Source organism: Dunckerocampus dactyliophorus, chromosome 9 (genome assembly GCF_027744805.1).
Source record: "Dunckerocampus dactyliophorus isolate RoL2022-P2 chromosome 9, RoL_Ddac_1.1, whole genome shotgun sequence".
NCBI classification, from domain to species: domain Eukaryota; kingdom Metazoa; phylum Chordata; class Actinopteri; order Syngnathiformes; family Syngnathidae; genus Dunckerocampus; species Dunckerocampus dactyliophorus.
Window position 1 is genome coordinate 32,203,799 of NC_072827.1, and position 20,858 is coordinate 32,224,656.

Genomic DNA, 20,858 nt, shown 5'->3' on the forward strand with positions numbered 1-20,858 from the left:
ATTTCATCTTGTACATTTTCTTGTAATTTCTTCTGTTTATTGCCAAAATATTTGAACTTTATTCTTGTTACAGAACTTTTCCCACAACTTAAAACTAAAAAAAATATATATTTTTTTCATATTTCAACTTTATGCTGCTAAAATTAAGTTATTTTCCTTTTGTAATATTACTGACCACTTTTTCTCGTTAGATTCTTTTTCTCTTAATATTTTCACTTTATTCTTGTAAAATTAGTCATTATTATTTTTAGTTTTCTTGTTCAAATTAATTTTTGGAATGTGCCACGAGCTGCACTTTGGATACTTCTGTTCAATTAACTGTTTTTGAACGCGTCTCCTGCAGAGCCCTCAGCGGCGCCCCCTAGAGTCCTGTCTCGACTCCACAAATGGAATTGAAAAGCACCCAAGTCCCGTCCAGGAAATAAGGACTCTGTGGTGCAAGTCCACTTATGTACTCTAGATGGCAGTCTTGACTTTCTGTTGCGCTTTGGCATTCATTCACCGATCCCTCCACTCAACTCCGTATGATGGGCACTAGGGGGGGCCAAAACTCCACTATGGCAACAAGGAATCGCCATCACAGTGCTGTTAAGAACTTGGCGTTTCTTTTACCGTGTCTTGTTTTCAAGGAGGTTTCTATCTGCGTCGTGCGTGAAGTTGTTCGAGTGACGACAGACACTTTACTGATTAGAGTAACATAAAAGTGATGCCGTCACCGCGCCCCTACAAAGATTACAACGACACAAGACAAGAAAGGATCATGAAATAAAGTTCTGAATTAAAGCACATTTCTGGAGCCATACGGACGCCTACCTCTCAAGTGCAGCTGACGAGCAAAAAGGGAAGTAGACGTATAATGAGAGGTGTCACTCTAATTAGAGCAGTAGGGGGTACACAGTGAGAGACATTGACGTTCCACATGAACGACATGACAATAGAACACATCAGGTCCTATTTTAACATGGATTTTGTGTAGGCTAATTGTATAACGGTAATAACATCGTTACAATGACTTAATTGACCATGTTTCGCTAAACTACATAACATTTTGGGAAAAAAAACAAGTGGTAGATCTATTGCTGTCCAATGAAAAGCATGTACAGTGTTCCCTCGCTCCATCGCTGTTCACCTATCTTCCGTCTGTTGTTGTATTTACTACTGCTACCGGTAGAGGGTGTTGTATACTCATGTTGCATCTCCACCTGTCTCAGTGTGTTTACGTGCCTGTACAGCCGGCTAATTATAGAGCTACAACAGTCCTTATTGGCCAAGGGAGAACCCGCCCATTGTGTTCTGCGTCATGATGGGCTGTAAACCATCGGCAGTCAATCTCCCTGCCGTTTCCTTCTGTGGTCAATAGTCACTAGGAAACTAGCTAACTCTGTGAGCTGCTTGCTAACCGCCAATAAACAAGAGAAGAAGAAGACGCTAACCGGCTAAATGAATTGTCGGTTCCAGGAGGTGGACGACGGCATGGGCAATATGTTTTCAAGATTCGAGAGTTTTATTGTCATATGCACAGTAAAACTGGTAGTTATGCTACGCAATGAAATTCTTATTCTCTTCATTCTCCCCCCCCCCCAAAAAAGAAAGAAAACACAAGAAAATGAATAAGAACATGAGACATTAATAATGTTCTCCCCGTGTGTGGGGGGGTTTTCTGGGTACTCTGGTCTCCTCCCACATTCCAAAAACATGCATGTTGGAGACTAAATTGTCCATAGGTATGAATGTGAGTGTTTGTCTATATGTGCCCTGCCATTGGCTGGACACCAGTCCAGGGTGTACCCCGCCTGTCACCCGAAGTCAGCTGGGATAGGCTCCAGCATGCCCCCGTGACCCTTAAAGAGGAGAAGCGGTATAGAAAATGGATGGATGGATGGATGGAGGGATGGATGGACATTAATACCAATAAATGAAGCAACAGGAACAGAAGAGACATGAATACCAATGAATAAATAAAGTGTTATGAGTGTGTGTGTATGTTTTAACCAGGACACATAAATGCACGGTCAGAGGAGTGAAATATGCAAATTAACTTTTTGTGTCCAACCTAGTAGATTGAGCATTCAATTTCAAATGAAACTTGAACTTTGAGAGTGTTTGAAATGTGCTAAAATGTTAATTCTGTCCAAGAAAAATGTATAAAGCGTAAAACATAAGTAATAACTGTAAAGTTGGCTACTTTCACGTATTGCAAGCTAACAGGAGAAACCGTGTCGCCATATTATTTTATTTGTATATTTATCCCAAACACAAATAATATCCATTCAAAAGATTTTTTTCACATACATCCACTACTTCACATGCGGGGGAGGGCCAAAGAACACCTGATGTTATTGCATTGTGGTGCAAATCTGGATACATGTCTGGATAAGAGACATTTTTGTTCTACTTTTGGTAAAATTGCAAGAATTTCTGACATTTCCCATCGTGTCTCAGTAGACTGAATATTAGTGTTGGCCTGCCAATCGGCCTGTGGTCCAGCTTTTCCTGCGACCGGCTGGCAGCGATGCGCCCGAGGCAGAGTCATGTCAGAGCACTCGGTGGTGTTTGTTGGCATGCCATGATTCTGTCAGGCCCGCTGGGAACGTCATAGCAGCTATAAATGTGTTTGACCCCCCACTCGCCTGCGCTCTTCACGCCCGCAGCATCTCTCAATGCTCACACTTCATACACTCAGCGTGTGTGTGTACTTTGATTGTACAACACCCGTTAAGAAGGCTTGTCCACACGATTGTTACATCCTGCTTAGACTTCAACACTTCATTCATCACTTTTCTATTAGACTGATGATCATTTAGACTATCATGCACAGTGTTGGGTTGTATAGGTCATATCAGGATGGTATCATACATAACCATGATGATCATTGCTTACATTTGAATGATGTCAATATGACTTACATGATTTACATTTGAACTTTCGCCTACAATGCTGCACACAATGTTAATAAAAATGAATCTATCAATTATTTGGTAGATTGAAGAAATACAGTATACAGTCAAACCTGTCTTAGCGGCCACCTTTATAGAACGGCCACCTGCCTATAGCGGCCACTGAAAAAATTCCCCGCAGCAAATTTACATGTTATAGACCCTGTGTATAGCAGTCACCTGTCCAACACGGCCAGCGGCCACCCATTTTGTCTCCCTTGGTCAATATCTGACTGCATATACTGTAGCGGCCAAATTACCGACTCAAGTAGAAGCTTCATGCATGAAAAAGTTTTGTTTTTCAATCAATGAAGCCATCGTGTGTAGACTTTAATTACTGAGTCCTAGCTCAGTCACAATCATTCACAAGATCCACACAAACTGTCAGTTGTTCCACATAAAAAAGCCGTCTTCTTTTGAGCTTGCTATTTCCTGGTCAAACATGTAACTTTAAGAGCATTTGCACCAAAACATTACCGCAAATTAGGCTGGGAACAGGACGTGCTCCCAGCGACGCTACAATAAAAAAAAACATACGCTGAACTGCTCATGAACGCATGAACACATGAACGCATGAATGGTCCCAAACGGGACTGAGCTACGAGGTGGCGCCTCGTCCTGCAGCAGCAGAGTTCCGGACAGGCGTCTGAGTGATGAGGTGACGGCGCAGGCTGACCCGGCCAACAGAACCAAGCTGAACCGCCGAAACGTGTACGAGGCCCGTGAGCGTTTCCTTTTTGTCTGCCCGTTTGCGGCCTCGAGCTGTCCTCACGCTGCCGCCGACACCTCATCGCTCCTCCTCAGATGATTGCCTACGAGGACCAGAAATAACGACAATAATCCCAATTGTCCCAGACGCTGCGTGTCGACCGTGAGATGATGTCGTGACTGCAACGCATGGCAGCATATCATAGCAGTTCCCTCATGACCACAGCGGCTGTGAGGATGCGTACCGGATCTCCAAAGTATGTCCCATTCTTCAGGTTTCATCCAAAACACAAACTCATTGCATTCTCAAATTATTATTATTAAACATATTTTCAGCATAATCCTTCATTGGACCAAAAAAAATATACAATACATGTTTTTATGACTGAATGAGTGTTTGGGCCACGGAGAATAAAAAAAAAAGTCATACATTTACGAGAATAAAGTTGGACTATTCCGAGAATCAGGTCGCATTATTACGTGTCACACGTGTCGGGAGAGAGCAAAGGAAGGAAGGAAACTTTCCTCTGCCTTTTTTCTCGTAAATTTACAAGAAAAAATTCTTAACACTACGAGACGGAAGTCATAAATTTATGAGAATAAAGTGTTAAATGTATGAGAGTAAAGTGTAAATATTAGAGAATAAAGTGTAAATATTAGAGAATAAAGTGTAAATATTAGGAGAATAAAGTGTAAATATTAGACAATAAAGTGTAAATATTAGAGAATAAAGTGTAAATATTAGGAGAATAAAGTGTAAATTTTAAGAGAATAAAGTGTAAATATTAGGAGAATAAAGTGTAAATATTAAGAGAAAAAAGTGTAAATATTAGAGAATAAAGTGTAAATATTAAGAGAATAAAGTGTAAATATTAGGAGAATAAAGTGTAAATATTAAGAGAAAAAAGTGTAAATATTAGAGAATAAAGTGTAAATATTAGGAGAATAAAGTGTAAATATTAAGAGAATAAAGTGTAAATATTAGATAATAAAGTGTAAATTTTAAGAGAATAAAGTGTAAATATTGTAGAATAAAGTGTAAATTTTAAGAGAATAAAGTGTAAATATTGTAGAATAAAGTGTAAATATTAAGAGAATAAAGTGTAAATATTACAGAATAAAGTGTAAATATTAAGAGAATAAAGTGTAAATATTAGAGAATAAAGTGTAAATATTAAGAGAATAAAGTGTAAATATTAGAGAATAAAGTGTAAATATTAAGAGAATAAAGTGTAAATATTAGAGAATAAAGTGTAAATATTAAGAGAATAAAGTGTAAATATTAGAGAATAAAGTGTAAATATTAGAGAATAAAGTGTAAATATTAAGAGAATAAAGTGTAAATATTAGAGAATAAAGTGTAAATATTAGAGAATAAAGTGTAAATATTAAGAGAATAAAGTGTAAATATTAAGAGAATAAAGTGTAAATATTGTAGAATAAAGTGTAAATATTAGAGAACAAAGTGTAAATATTGTAGAATAAAGTGTAAATATTAAGAGAATAAAGTGTAAATATTAGAGAATAAAGTGTAAATATTAAGAGAATAAAGTGTAAATATTAGAGAATAAAGTGTAAATATTAGAGAATAAAGTGTAAATATTAGAGAATAAAGTGTAAATATTAAGAGAATAAAGTGTAAATATTAGAGAATAAAGTGTAAATATTGTAGAATAAAGTGTAAATATTGTAGAATAAAGTGTAAATATTAAGAGAATAAAGTGTAAATATTGTAGAATAAAGTGTAAATATTGTAGAATAAAGTGTAAATATTAGAGAATAAAGTGTAAATATTGTAGAATAAAGTGTAAATATTGTAGAATAAAGTGTAAATATTAAGAGAATAAAGTGTAAATATTAGAGAATAAAGTGTAAATATTAGAGAATAAAGTGTAAATATTAAGAGAATAAAGTGTAAATATTAGAGAATAAAGTGTAAATATTAAGAGAATAAAGTGTAAATATTAAGAGAATAAAGTGTAAATATTAGAGAATAAAGTGTAAATATTAAGAGAATAAAGTGTAAATATTAGAGAATAAAGTGTAAATATTGTAGAATAAAGTGTAAATATTGTAGAATAAAGTGTAAATATTAGAGAATAAAGTGTAAATATTAGAGAATAAAGTGTAAATATTAAGAGAATAAAGTGTAAATATTAGAGAATAAAGTGTAAATATTAAGAGAATAAAGTGTAAATATTAAGAGAATAAAGTGTAAATATTACAGAATAAAGTGTAAATATTAGAAAATAAAGTGTAAATATTAGAGAATAAAGTGTAAATATTGTAGAACAAAGTGTAAATATTAGAGAACAAAGTGTAAATATTGTAGAACAAAGTGTAAATATGAGTGCGCTGCTGTGATATTATGGGATGTTAGTTTCTATGAGCTTGCTGCGCTACAGAGGTGCATCACGTAACAAACACGTGGACTGTACCGAGATGAGGTTGCCAGACCTCCCAATTTTAGAGCTCCAAGAGAGGAGCGTGGTCATTTCAGAGGCGTGGTTCAGAGGCGGCACCATCATGGTCATTTTCTATGTGAAAAATTTGCTTTGGTTAGAGTCCGTTTTGGTTAGAGTCGGACCTTCTGGAACGAATTAATGACGCTAACCAAGGCACCACTCTACTCATGTTTGGATAATTTCTCCAAGGCCCCGCATGGGGGAGGACACCACCCAGTCCCAGAGACCCACGAGTGGCAGGCCAGCCCCCTGCCAACACCCCAGAGGTACCCACTGCTCCTCAATACTTGACCGTCTTAACTGGTTGCTTTGTGGAAAAAGTGGGGGCGTCAGGGGTGCACTTCCTCCAAAATGTTTTAATGAGCAGCGTCGCCCAAAAGCGGCTTCCCCCCCAGCCCAAACATGCGTGAAGTTCAGGCCGAGCACGTGGACGCTGACGTTTGAAGCACAGCGTTAAATAGATCCAAATATTTGCTTTGCAACATTCTAACCCCCCCGTTAGACGTGACTGAGCGCCACCTGGCTGATGTAATTAGCCATCTTGGCGGCGTGCGCTTCATATTAGCGCTCGTAAACAGACATTCGATACGGGCCTTTGGGCCGGCCGCTGTGTTTATTCTCCCCCAACAATGATGCCACTGTGCTGCCAGCCTGCCAGGCACAATAACAGCAAAATACAAAATGGAGCCTTCTGGCCTGGCCTGAATTTGCTCCAAAAACACTTTCTGAACATTTTAACGAGAGTTCTCTGCTGCCGGCGGATTTACGGGGTGGCGCTGGCCCCGAGATGGATGGACTCGGACGCGATGCAGACGACGCAACCGTGACTCGTCCTTCCCTCCTCAGAGAAATTCATCAGAAATGATCAGAAATGCTTCAGGGTCGACTCTATGATGAGTCAACAGTAGCCATCGAAAAAGCCGTCATTTTACGAGAACAACGTTGCAAGGAAAAGTAACGTAATTATTGTGGAATGAAGTTGAAATACACAAGAAAAAAAGGTGACGTTTTTAAATCAATTCATAATGTGAAAAACAAAAAAACAGCGTCAAAACATTATGGCAATAAAGTCATAATTACCAGGAGAACATTTACAAAATTAAAGCTGAAATAGTTGGAAAAAACCCCAGAAATAAAGAAAAAATGTTTCTATAACGGCAAAATAAAAAAACTTGAAAAGTTGTAATTTTAGGAATCAACTTTTTATTACGAGGAAAAATAACATTTTCATTTTCATGAAGTTGAAATTTGCAAGAAAAAAAGATGACGCTTTTAAAAACAATTCATAATATGAAAAACAAAACAGCAACGTTGTCACTTTTGGGAAATTAGGTTGCATTAAAAAGTTATGTAACAGGAATGAAGTCAAAACATTATGGCAATAAAGTCATAATTACCAGATGAAAATTTACAAAATGAAAGTTGAAATAATTGGGGGAAAAAACCCAGCAGGAATAAAGAAAAAATGTTTTTAAAACGTCAAAGTTATATTGTGAGAAAAAAAGTTGCAATTTTGCTGACTCTGATACCGATCATCCCTGCTGAATGACTTCATGTTAAAATTGGTTGAAAACTGTTGAAGGAGTGGAGTAATTAAGATCAAAGGAATATCCTTAAGTGAATTACTTTTCTGGAAAAATTGTAATTTTGGGAAAAATTTGAATTTTTTAAAATGTGAAAAATAGATATCCTTAATTGTGCTGAACATTTTAATGTTGGAATTGGTTGAAAAAAGTACTTGAGTAATTAAGATCAAAGGATCTTACAGTAATTAAGGTCAAAGGTAAAGTGGGAATGTCGGGGAAAGTTGGAATTTTTGTAATGTTAGTTTGAAGCCCTGGATGTGTGGAATGTTTTCATGGTGAAACGGTTTGAATCGGTCGAGAAATGTGCAAATGGTGGAAGTTTGAAAAATGACCCATTCATTTTCAATGGGAAAAAATCAGTAGAATTTGCCCTTGAGGGCGTTCACACAATGATAATAATACATGAAATAAAAATGTGTGTGTCTGCGAGGTCGGCCTTTAGTGTGAGGACGGCCGTGTCCAAGTCTTTAGATTTATGAGGAGGACTCTGAACCACAATCCCCCCAACAGACTTGCAATTTCCTGTGTGAGAAAACACTCACTCAAGCCACACGGTTGAAGAAAACGACTCGACGAGAACACAAGAACGGTACGTGTAGTTGTCAAAACGTCAGGCCGCTTGTCTCGACCGCTGCGTTTTGCTCGTTGTATTTACGCTGATGCTGTTTCCTGTCAAAATCCATAAACGGCGGCTGCACAAAGCTGCTCTCTGCGTTGATTTATTTCAGGCTGAAGTTACACCTCATAAATATTCCACACGCACTTGAAAACACATGCTCGCGGCGTCCCGACGAGAGCCAGCCGGAGCTTTTTGGTCCAAGCGCTGACGTGAGCGCACGTCCAGCAGAAACATGATGAGAACACGCATTTGGAGCACAACCTGAAAGACTTCGCTCGCTGTGGATCATCAAGTCAGCTTTATGAGCTTCTTTCATGTGTCGTTTCCACAGGCGAAAACAAACAGTTCGGCCTCGTTTGAAGGGGCAAAACCAACAAAATACGCTGAAGTCACAATTCAACGCGCTTAGTTGGAATTTCTGGGAAAAGTAGTTCGGAGACCCTCAAAGAATAGGATGTTTTTTTTCTTTCTTCTTTGTGTATGAGGGGTGTTCAAACTTGTCCAGTGCTGGTAGCCGAGGCCTTAAATACAGTAAGAGTGGGCGGAATTGGTGTGCCAACACCCTCCTCCTATTGGTTCCTTACACTAAGCCTGGGAGGAGTTGTGGTCTAATCCTCTCCTGCCATTAGCACCTCCGATCAAAGGGAAGTGTCGCTCCCTGTAGTTGGGTATGAACGACTCTGATACTGGCTTGTTAGCATCTATTGTTCTGGCTCGGCCCTGGCTTCACCTCATTTGCATGACTAAGAGCTATGGGTTTTGGTCTCAGTAACCTGCTGAACACAGGGTCCAAATTAAACCTCAAACCACCATTCCGATTCAATGATGGGTTCTGTTGTTTGACAAAAATAGCTTCCTTTACTCCTCTTTCAAACCATCTGTTTTCTTTGGCCAAAATCTTTACCTCGCTGTCCTCAAAAGAGTGATTGGTAGCTTTAAGGTGTAGATGTACTGCTGATTGAGGACCACTAGAATTGTCCCTGCGATGTTGATAAAGCCTTTTTTGGAGCATTTGCTTAGTTTCCCCAATGTAGTGCTCTTTGCATTCCTCATCTTTACAGTCCGGTCCTTGGTCAACCGGAGCAGGAGTCCGGTTCGCATTGCCAGCAGTAAGTCAAGCCTGTTTCCGGTGATGGTTGGTCTCCGCCAAGGCTGCCCTTTGGCTCAAATTCTGTTCATAATTTTCATGGACAGAATTTCTAGGCGCAGCCAAGGTGTCGAGGGAGTCCAGTTCGGGGGCCTTAGGATCTCATCTCTGCTATTTGCAGATGATGTGGTTCTGATGGCCTCACCTGCAGCGTTTACTGGGACGGTTTGCATCTGAGTGTGAAGCTTCTGGGATGAGACTCAGCACCTCCAAATCCGAGGCCATGGTTCTCAGTCGGACAAGGGTGGATTGCTCCCTCCGGGTTGGGAATGAGTTCCTTTCTCAGGTGGAGGAGTTCAAATATCTCAGGGTCTTCTTCACGAGTGAGGGAAGGTTGGGGCGTGCGGTCGACAGGTGGATCGGCACAGCGTCTGCAGTAATGCGGTCGCTGTACCGGACCGTCGTGGTGAAGAAAGAGCTGAGCCGGAAGACAAAGCTCTCAATTTACTGATGAGCTTTGGGTCGTGACCGAAAGAACAAGATGGTGGATACGAGTGGCTGAAATGAGTTTCCTCTGTAGGGTGGCGGGACTCACCCTAAGAGACAGGGTGAGGAGCTCAGTCATCAGGAAGAGCTCAGAGTAGAGCCACTGCTCCTTCACATGGAGAGGAGCCAGTTGAGGGGCTCGGGCATCTAGTCCGACACGCTGGAGGGATTATGTCTCACAGCTGCCCTGGGAACGCCTTGATGTCCTCCTGGTGGAGCTGGAGGAGGTGGCCGGGGACCAGGAAGTTTGGGTTTCTTTACTGAGACTGCTGCCCCCGCGACCCGGACCCGGATAAGTGGAAGAAAATGGATGGATGGACCAGCTTTTTGTGGAAAGACACATTTAAAGCATAATTTTGACACTGATATTTTTTGCCTTTGTGACAGCTCAAATATCTAAACAAATATACCACAACATAAACAAGACAAAAAAGGGCTGTTTTACATCAAAATAACAGTTTATTTACAAGTATAACGCCATGAACCATTTACAATTTTCACATTTGGAACTGAGTTATGTGTGTGCATGCGTGTGCACGCGTGCGCCTGCATGTGCATGGGATCAAATATCCCTACAATGCGTAACCTTCTGCACGCTACACTCCCCCACGCTCCCTCACTTCCTCCTCCCTGGCACGTGTGATTTTTCCGTCCACATGATCCATGCCGAGCTCTTATCAAATGCACTTTTGCCACCTTGTGGCCGTTTTTATTGCTTAAAATTGCTAGTGAAATGCATTGGTGGGGAGTTGCGTAATCACCTCTTTTTGCCTCTTGCGCCAAAAAACCTAAGACGTATACATACGCTGCTGGAATCGTGCGTTCGGGTTTATAAAAACATAACAATCTTTGGTATTGAATGAGTTCATATTTTATCTCTGTGCTACTCATTTATTTTTCCTCCTAATATGAGTTTATTCTGGTAAAACTGCAAGTTTTTTCTCTTATATTTTGACTTTATTCTTGTAAAATCATTTTTTCCAGTTCTGCTTGTTTGTTTTTTTTTTAATTTTCAACTATTTGGACTTTCCTATTGTAAATGTTCGTCTTGTAATTATGACTTTAGTCCCCATCATATTTTGACTTTATTCCTGTAATATAACTTTTTCCAAACCAAATTTCCAAAATGACAACTGTATTTTGTTTTGTTTGTTTTTCATAATATTACAATACAATATTACACACACATATTTTTTCTTGAATATTTTGAAGACCTTTTTCCTCATAACATTGAATCCATTCTGGTAAAATTGTGACTTTTTTCCTTATTAGAATATAACTTTTTTTCTCTGAATATTTTGACTTTATTCTCATAAAATTACAGCTATTTTATCCATTTCTGCTGTTGTGTGTGTGCGTGTGTATTTTCATTTTACACTTATTTGAACTTTTTCCTTGGTAATATTTTAACTTTATTCCCTTAATATTTGGATTTTATTCTTCTAACAGTATAATTTTTTACAACTTCATTGTTTTTTTTTCCGATAAATTACGACTTTTTTATATTAAAATTTTATGCTACTAAAATGACGATATTTTTTTTCCTAATATTACAACTTATCCTTGTAAAATTCTTCTCGTTAGATTCCAATTTTTTCTCTTAATATTTTGACTTTGTTCTGTAAAATTACTGCTGATTTTTTATTTTTGCTTTTTTTATTTTTGGAATGTCCCACGGGCCAAAAACAAAACCAAAAAACAGCCGCACACTAAAAAATGCCAAGTGAAAGCAGACTTGTGATCGATCATGTCCCTGATTTTCTCTTTGTCATGTTTGTTGCTCAGTTGTTTGAAAATGAAAGCTCGAAGTCTATCGATCCGTCAAAGCATCACAGGCCGTTAGGTTGCCGTTCGGTTCAACTTTGGCTTTGACGGGCCATCACAAGCCAGACTTTTCCTTCTGGATGTTTCTCGACCTTACATTCAGCTTTCTTGACATGGACAAAAACTTGATGATTTGTTTTTTCAAATCAAGGACTGTTCTTGGCGCTCACCAGGAAGCCAAACGGTCCTCTAATGACCTCCGAGGTGGTGTGTTGTGACCCAAACATCCTCCAGGCTTGTGTGGCACGGTCTGTGTTGTTGGTGTCGAGTATCAGATGAAGGTGTGGAAGGTGGAAGGCAGCACAGAGATAATCACAGCTAACCAGAAACACGGTGAAGAATGTCTGTGAAGTGTCTTTGGCGCTGAAGGCGTCCATCTGGATGACGGGGGACACGTTTAAAGGTCAAAGCTTGCGGAGTGCTCGGGAGCAGGAAGTGAACACGAGACATCAGAACGTAGCAAATGTAGTAAAGGAATGTTTTCCCTCACTTTGGCTTTGACGCTAAATCTAACCTTCCAACATTGACCAACATTGATTCTCTTATGGCATAGAAAACCTGTTTACAACCTTCTAATTACGCTTTTTAACATCATTAGAGCCCTGTAGACATGAAATAACACCCCTATAGTCACCTTTATACTCCTATTACCCAACATAGTAGACACAATAACACAAAATAAGAACAATAAGACGTAAATAAAACATAATAGACTTTTTACTTCCTGTTCTGTACAGTACTTTGTGGTGGCTTTGAGCTGCTTATGGTAAAATGCAGACCTTTTTATTTGCCTCGTGAGTTTAGCGCTGTGTATTTAACTGCTGTTTACATCCCACCACGAGCTAACACCACTAACGCACTGGGCCTCCTGCATGACATCATTGATAAACACAAGACCAAACACCCAGACGCTGTATTTATTATATCTGGCGATTTCAACCACTGTAACCTCAGGACTGTCCTCCCCAAATATTACCAGCATGTGAGCTTTCCCACAAGGGAAAATAACATCCTGGACCAAGTCTACAGCAACATGAAAGGTGCTTTGAAGGCTGTTCCAGGACCCCACTTTGGAAAGGCCGACCACATCTCCATATTCCTTTATCAAACATACAGACAACTTCTTAAACAAGCTCCCCCTGTACGTACAGCAGTTAAAGTGTGGAATGAAGAAACTGATCAAGTACTTCAGGACTGCTTTGGCTGCACAAACTGGGATGTGTTTAAAACTGCAGCGGGGAGAGAAGATTGTACTGTTGATTTGGATGAATATGCTTCTGCTGTTACTGGCTACATTAGCACATGCATAGAGACTGTTACCACCACCAAGTATTACAGAAAATACCCTAACCAAAAACAGTGGATGAACTGTGATGTGAGGGCTAAGCTACGTGCTCGTTCGACCAGGCCAGATATGACCTGAGGAGGTCCATACGAGAGGCCAAGAGACAGTACAGACAGAAGCTGGAGGGCTACTATTCCACCTCAGACCCTCTGCGCATGTGGGCGGGGCTCCAGCACATCACAGACTATCGACAGCGGAGTAGCGTAGCCACGTCCAGCCATACCACACTTCCAGATGAGCTGAATGAGTTCTACGCCCGCTTTGACACCCAAACTCCTGATGAGCAGAGAGGGTGGCTGGACTTGGGGAGCACACAGGACTCACCTCTCATGGTGACATCAGCTGATGTGCGCAGGGTTCTGAACAAAACAAACCCACGAAAAGCAGCAGGCCCAGACAACATCTCAGGCCGTGCACTTCGGGTTTGCTCATCAGAGCTAGCTGATGTGCTTGCTGACATATTTAACCTGTCGCTTGCACAAGCATCTGTACCGACCTGCTTTAAGTCCACCACCATAGTGCCCGTACCCAAGAAGAGCAACGTGACCTGCTTGAATGACTATCGCCCTATAGCACTCACTCCTATTGTAATGAAGTGCTTTGAAAGAATAGTCATGACCCACATCAAAAAGAGCATACCGGTGTTTAATCCCTAGTTACGTAGGCGGTGCAAGACCCTTGCTCCCTCGTGTAAGAAGCAGGCGCACCTGCCTACCTGACTACTCCGTTCAAAGGGTTACGGTCTCTCCCGTAGAGGGAAAAGAAACCTCTAAGTCAGGGGCGAGAGGAACTCACCCAGGTATTAACAGCCTCGGTAGTGCAGAGGCGGCCCCGCTGCATCCGAGTCACGCACGACCAGAGTAACCGAAGGTTGGTCGTACGAAACGTCGGACCCTCTGCTTTTACGAGTGCTTCCTCTCTTAACGGATAGTTGCTCTTGGTAAGGACCTGGGGTTATTTACTCATCTGTCAGCAATCAGAGGGACCTGTCTTTACTAAGTTACTGGAACAACCTCAAAGGAATCTGTCTGTAACACACTGCTTACTCTTTTACCTACAAAGAAGATACTGGGTGACAACTCATAGTGCGCAAGAGTGAAAAGCTTTATTAGGAAAGTTAGCAAGGGCATTGAAGCAGGTACTCGAGTAACTATAAGGATATACTGTACTTAATGTCAGACTAGCTGCAATGAGCTCCACTCACATATACCTAGATAGAGAGAAGCGCAAGGCCGCAGGCCAGTGCCTCAGTCCTACCCCGATAATGAAGCCAGTAGTGAAGACAAAAAGTCCAGTGAGGATGAGTTTGCTTCTTGGGGATAAGTCTAGTTGATGCGGGTCGGACGTCGGGTGATCAGGCCTTCGACCTTCCCTGGTTGTCCTGACGGCTCTAGGTTGCTCCCGAGAGCGGCAAGGCTGGGGACCGCTGCTGTGACTGGTTCCGTGCTCACTCAGGCTCAGCTCTTCTCCCAGTAGTGCCGCAGACAGAATCTTCAGTTGGTGTCTCAGGTTCATCTGAAGACGGAGTCTTCTCCTTCTGCTGGGCAGATGAGTTGAGTCCAATCTTCCTTCAGCAGTCCCAGAGCTGTGTCGCGAGCCTTGGAGCTTCGGAGATGCGATCCCTTGGTGAATCGCCTGGAACCAGCTTCGATTGTTGAGTGCGTCCTCTTTTTATGCTGTATTCAGTCTCCGCCTGCTCATGGGAGTGTCCATTACCTCATTCTAAGACCTCCCAGAGGAGTGTCTTTCCCAGAATAGCTTGTACTTTCCCCGACCGCGCTGATTCAGCATGACTCATCCCCTTGGTTGAACTTGTGTCCTTGTTTGACCCGTCCTGCACTGCCATATTTGGTCATCATCCTGTCCTGAGATGAACTCAGTGGGTGACCGCAGATGACTCCTTAGTTGTCCTCAGCTGAACTCCTAAGGATGTCCTTATATGGGTTGCCTGGCTTTGCCATTGTACTGCAATGACTATGACCCCTAGTGGCCTTTCACCAGACTACCGAGACTTAATGTTCTACTTTGTGGCTTAATGATTATGGAGGAGCTCACATTGGCATCAGTTATCTTATAATCATTACCATTTTAACATCAAAACATGTTATTTAACATTCAGTTCAGCATCAACATCGGAACATGACATTCAACTTGTAAAACATTAACACTTGTTTTCATACAACCTTAGACATCCCCTGTTGTTCTGTTTGACATTGTCAAGGCCATAGGACTATATACTTCTATTAAATCATGTTGCTGAATAATACTGATTATAACATTAAAATATAAGTGCTTTAAGCATTGCGATAGTTATGCAAGTATCCTTATTGTCGTGTATTGCAATGGTGTGTGTGTTTGTCCCTATAAATGCACATGTATACTAACATGAGGTACCAACTAACTTGTGTATTATATGGTTACATTCCTACAAGCGACAGAGTGTTTGAGCATGCTAGACTGTGCTTTGTTCCTTGATTATTACAAGTACTTTTGGTATAAAAGTTGGCCTTTTAGAGGTGCTGTACCTAGGTCACTCGACACCGGCAACTGTGGACCCTCTACAGTTTGCATATCGCCAGAACCGGTCCACGCATGATGCAGTCAACACTGCCATCCACACAGCCCTTTCTCACCTACAGGGCCAGGACACATATGTCAGAATGCTATTTATAGACTATAGCTCTGCTTTTAATACAGTCAGCCCCCACAAACTCACAAATAAGCTCCTCACACTCGGCCTGTCACCCTCCCTCTGTAACTAGGTGTTTAACTTTCTAACAGGCAGGCCCCAGTCAGTCAGAGTCCACAATCGCACATCCAGCTCAAGAATTGTGAGCACTGGGACCCCACAGGGGTGTGTGCTGAGTCCGCTCCTCTACACGCTCTTCACCTACGATTGCGTGGCCTCCCAGAACAACACCAGCATCATTAAATTTACGGATGACACTACAGTCATCGGACTGATCACTGGTGGTGTTGAAACATCATACAGAAGAGAGGTGGCGGACCTCATAGCTTGGTGTCGTGATAACAATCTCCTTCTCAATACAGAGAAGACTAAAGAGATGATCATCGACCCAAGAACAAGGGAAAAGGAGCCGCATAGACCCCTGTTTATTGATGGGACTTAGGTGGAGAGGGTGAAAACCTTCAAGTTCCTTGGCACACACATCAGCGAGGACCTCACCTGGTCTCACAACACCCAACAAATCATGAAGAAGTCCCAAAGGAGACTGTACTTCCTGAGAAGACTGAGGAAATTTGGCATGTCCACCACAATCCTGAGTTGCTTCTACAGATGCACTATGGAAAGTGTCCTTACCGCCTCCATCACTGTTTGGTACGGTAACTGTACAACACGTGATAGGAAGGCACTCCAGCGGGTGATCAAGACCTCACAGAACATTGTTGGGGCAGCCCTCCCCTCACTGCAAGACATTTATAAAACTAGAGTCCTACGAAGAACACACAACCTCATCAAGGACAGCACACATCCACAACACTCATTATTCACACTCCTACCGTCAGGCAGACGCTACAGGAGTTTGAAGTCCAGGACCACAAGGCTGGCAAACAGCTTTTACCCACAGGCCATCAGGCTTCTCAACGAAGCACTCACGCACGCCACACGCAACACACACGCACACTCATAGCACTTTATTTATTTATTTATTTATTTGTATTATTTACCTGTATTAATGTCTCTTCTGTTGTTGTTGCTTAATTTATTGGTATTTATGTTTCTTATGTTCTTATTCTTTTCTTGTGTTTTCTTTCTTTTTGGGGAGAATGAACAGAATAAGAATTTCATTGCATAATTGCAGAACCACCAGTTTTACTGTGCATATGACAATAAAATCTTGAATCTTGAATCTAACGTCTCATCAATGTAACATTCGTGACACGTAGTGGCCAGGGTAGAATACTACGTATCAAGTCTTCTGAATGCCTTGTATTTGTATCTTACTTCATTGATGTATTTGCTCCATTGCAATGCTCCATTTAGGGAAAAAATACGTCACATTTTCCTTTTTTGACTAACAAAAGGTCATATTAAACCACGAAACAGCGATGATTTATTCGTACATTTTGAAAACTCATGACAGAGTGATGCTGAGAAATTTGAAGCATGAAGTGGTGAGGTATATACTACACAGGTGTTATACAGTATACAGTACAAACTTTATATAGCTACTGTATAACACAGTATATGTGTTATACAGTATGTAGACATATACAGTATGTAGATATGCAGTATTTCTGTATATGTATGTACATACTGTATGTGTATGCAGTGTTCCCTCGCTCTATCGCGGTTCACCTTTCGCGAATTCACCGTTTTGCGGATTGTTTTCAGCGCTTTTTTTTAATTACAGCGTATGAACGCTGTTACAGGCCGAGCCTGGCCCTTTAAGTAGAACGGCATCAAATCGATGCGTCGAGTAAAGATACTGTTATCTTGTTCCATGTTTGTACTTGTTCATGCATGATCACAGCATGCATGAAACCAGAATTCCTTGTTAGAGCTTGTTTTCATAGTCCAAAGAGGTACAGTACCTCCCATGACGTGCAATGTTAGCTCCCTCATGCTAACTCGTTTTCTCTCGTTAGAACGCACAGAAAAGGGAAAGAAATGCGTGCTCATGTTTCACATGATGATTGTGGATGATGGGCAACATTCCAAAAAGAGTGCAGTTTTCCTTTGAACTGTTATTTACAAGTGCCCACAAGGCATGCTGGATAGTCCGTCGGCAACAACAATATGAGCTACGAACAATAAAACATTGGATTTCAAGTTAACGTCCTTCCTTGTTTACGTCCCTGATGACCTCAGCATATTTTGCAATCGTACCACGAGCTACCCAGCATGCCTTGCAGCAGGACTATGTGGGTGTACTTGTGTCATGAGTATTTTGCGTCGTATGCCCACGTGTTGCAGTAGGTAGGTTACGTTGTGTGTCACGTGCGTGTTGATGTGTCGTGTTGTTTGGATCGCCTTTTTTGTACAAGCTTCAGATGGCACGTGACATTTCCTGTACGACTCAAGCGTGCCACAAGAGCACTGCGAGTCTGGTGGGCCTAACCGCTGGCGTATCCAGTATGTGTACCGCCTTTTTCCTGATATGTCACATTTTGCCACTTGTTGCTAGGCAGATTTCATAGGGCTCAGTCACAACTGCCCTGTTGGAAAATAAAAACAATGTTCTGTATCTCAGATGAGTCACATGACAGGCTGAAGTGGGTCAGCGGGTCATGTTTGGACTGAAGTGTGTGTGTGTGTGTGTGTGTGTGTGTGTGTGCGTGTGTGCGTGTTGATGTTGACAGAAAGATTTCATGAGTCTCGAGTTCAAGCCTGAGTGCTGACAGACAACTTGCCCTGGAGATTTACACCCCCGCCCTCTGTTATGCACGTGTATGTGTGTGGCGCCCCCTACGGGTTGTGGTAAGAATGCTTTGGAAGACAATACACACGTCCTCAATGACCTCTGGACAATTTGTTGCCCAGTCAAAGGCGTTCAGCTCCACGGCGACCATGACTTCCAACCAAGTTGCTCAAATTTGACACGCGCATGCTTGTCAGTCCCCTAAAGGTGCCTGCCAAATTTTGCAGTGATTCAGCAAAACACCCTTCAGTTACAGTGTGTGATTTTCGTGGCGAGAAATTTCAAGTCAATCAATTTCAAGTCAATTAAATAACGGCACCCCCATGTGGTGTATTTGCCTGCAAAATAAATGTTGGGGCGCATGTCACACAAGCCTTTTGTGCGCAGCGCTTCACAAGTAGAAACGTTAGATTGCACCTGGGGGGGTCCAATGTCAGACCTGGAGGACATTTGCAGCGCGTGGCACATTTATTTATTCATTTGTTTAAAAAATGTATTTTTTTGAAGTCATCTTATGAAAAACAAACAAAACAACGAATAAAATGTATTTTTTTTATGATGTTGTGGAAAAAGTTCTAATGTTATGAGAATAAAGTCCAAATGTTATGGGAATAAACTCATAATTAAGAGAAGAAAAAAGTTGTAAAATAAAAAAAACAACGGCAGAAATGCCAAAAAACGGCTGTAATTTTATGAGAACAAAGTCAAATATTAAGAGCAAAAGTTGTATTGTAAGTAGCATTTTTACAAAAATAAACTTGTAATATTAGGAGGAAAAAAATGTCATTTTAGTAGCGTAAAGCTGAAATATTAAAGAACCATTTTTTAAAAGTCATAATATAAAGAAATACAAACAAAACCACAAATAAAATTATTTTTCTTTAAATAAAGTCGTGGAAAAAGTTCTAATGTTAGGAGAAGAAAGTCAACATATGATGGGAATAAAGTCGTAATTACTAGAAGAACATTTACAAAAAGAAAGCTGAAAAAGTTGGAAAATAAAAAAAAACAACAGCAGAAATAGAAAAAGCAGCTGTAATTTTATGACAATAAAGTCAAAATATTAAGAGAAAAAATCCTATTCTAACGAAAAGCAAAAGTTGCATTTTTACAAGAATAAACTAAATAATGTCATTTTAGTAGCATAGAGTTGAAATAGTAAAAAAAGATGTAAGTCATAATATTAGGACAAAAAACAAAACAAAACCACAAAAAAAAGTTACAATGTAACGAGAATAAAGTCATAATTATGAGACGAAAATTTACAAGAAAGTTGAAATAGTTGGAAAAAAACAACAGAGCTGGAAAAAAACCAGTGAAAATATGTAAAAAAAGAAAAAAGGTCTGGATTTGATGAAAACAAATACTTAATATTATGAGGAAAAATGATGTCATTTTAGCAGCATAGTATTGAAATAAAAAGAAAGGCTTTTTAAAACTTGCAATACGAGAAACAAATGAAGCAAACTAAAGTTGTCATTTCAGGGAAATTAGGTTGCGGGAAAAAAAAGAAAACTTACGGCGTTTAAGAAAGTTGAAATGGAGGAAAAAACAGTAAAAATGGAAAAAGTAGAAACAGTGAAGTAGAGGAAGATATGAATAACCTCTATGTTTTTTGTCAAATATATCATATAAGTTGTCAGCACGTCCGCACGTGCTGCTTTACGAAACATCAAGTGGCAAAGTTGCCCCCACGTGTCACTTTTCACGATTTGGCCCTCGCTGGAAGAACCTTGGACACCCCCTGCATTGGCCACACATTCACTTGTCATGTGAACACACTTCTGACTCGTCGACACGAGTGTCACACGAGTTTGACATGATTTGACCTTGCGCATGTGCCAGCGTGGGTTCATGTCGTTAGCTGCCCTAAAAAGTGTGTCACTGATCACATGACAGACAGACGGCTGATGAGTGACAGCAAAGTGGAAGAAAGCGACAAACAAAAAGCCAAAATGTTGCGTTGGAACAAACATGGTTGAAATGGAAGGCATCACCAGTCACACGCTGGGGGGGACATCAATAAGACGTTTATGAACTGACTGGCATGATTGACAGCTCACATCTCCTTCTGGGTGGTCTGTGTGTGGTGGGGGGGTTCAAAGTTACCCTCTCAGCAATTTTTTTACCCACATCTTCAACCCCCCCAAGCCTAATCCAGGGGTGTCCAAAGGTTTTTCCAGCGAGGGCCACATAGTGAAAGATGAAAGGCAAGGCGAGTCGTACACACGTCACGGAAGAGAATCCTTCTAAAATCACGACATCAAATTCCAGCAAACAAAATATCAAAATCAATTAAAAGTGATGAGTGATGATGAAATAGTTGCAGTCCTGCACATCGTCCAATAGAAGAGTTTT

At 40.7% G+C, this 20,858-nt stretch overlaps 1 protein-coding gene across 1 annotated transcript in view; it reads right to left on the bottom strand.

Moving 5' to 3' along the window:
- Nucleotides 1–14,749, bottom strand: part of gdap2 (ganglioside induced differentiation associated protein 2) — a 73,945-nt gene extending 59,196 nt beyond the window's left edge. The window contains exon 1 of the mRNA XM_054786857.1: nucleotides 14,374–14,749. The gene's annotated coding sequence lies outside the window, so the exon portion shown is untranslated. The remainder of the gene's footprint in view (nucleotides 1–14,373) is intronic.
- Nucleotides 14,750–20,858: the final 6,109 nt, after the last annotated feature.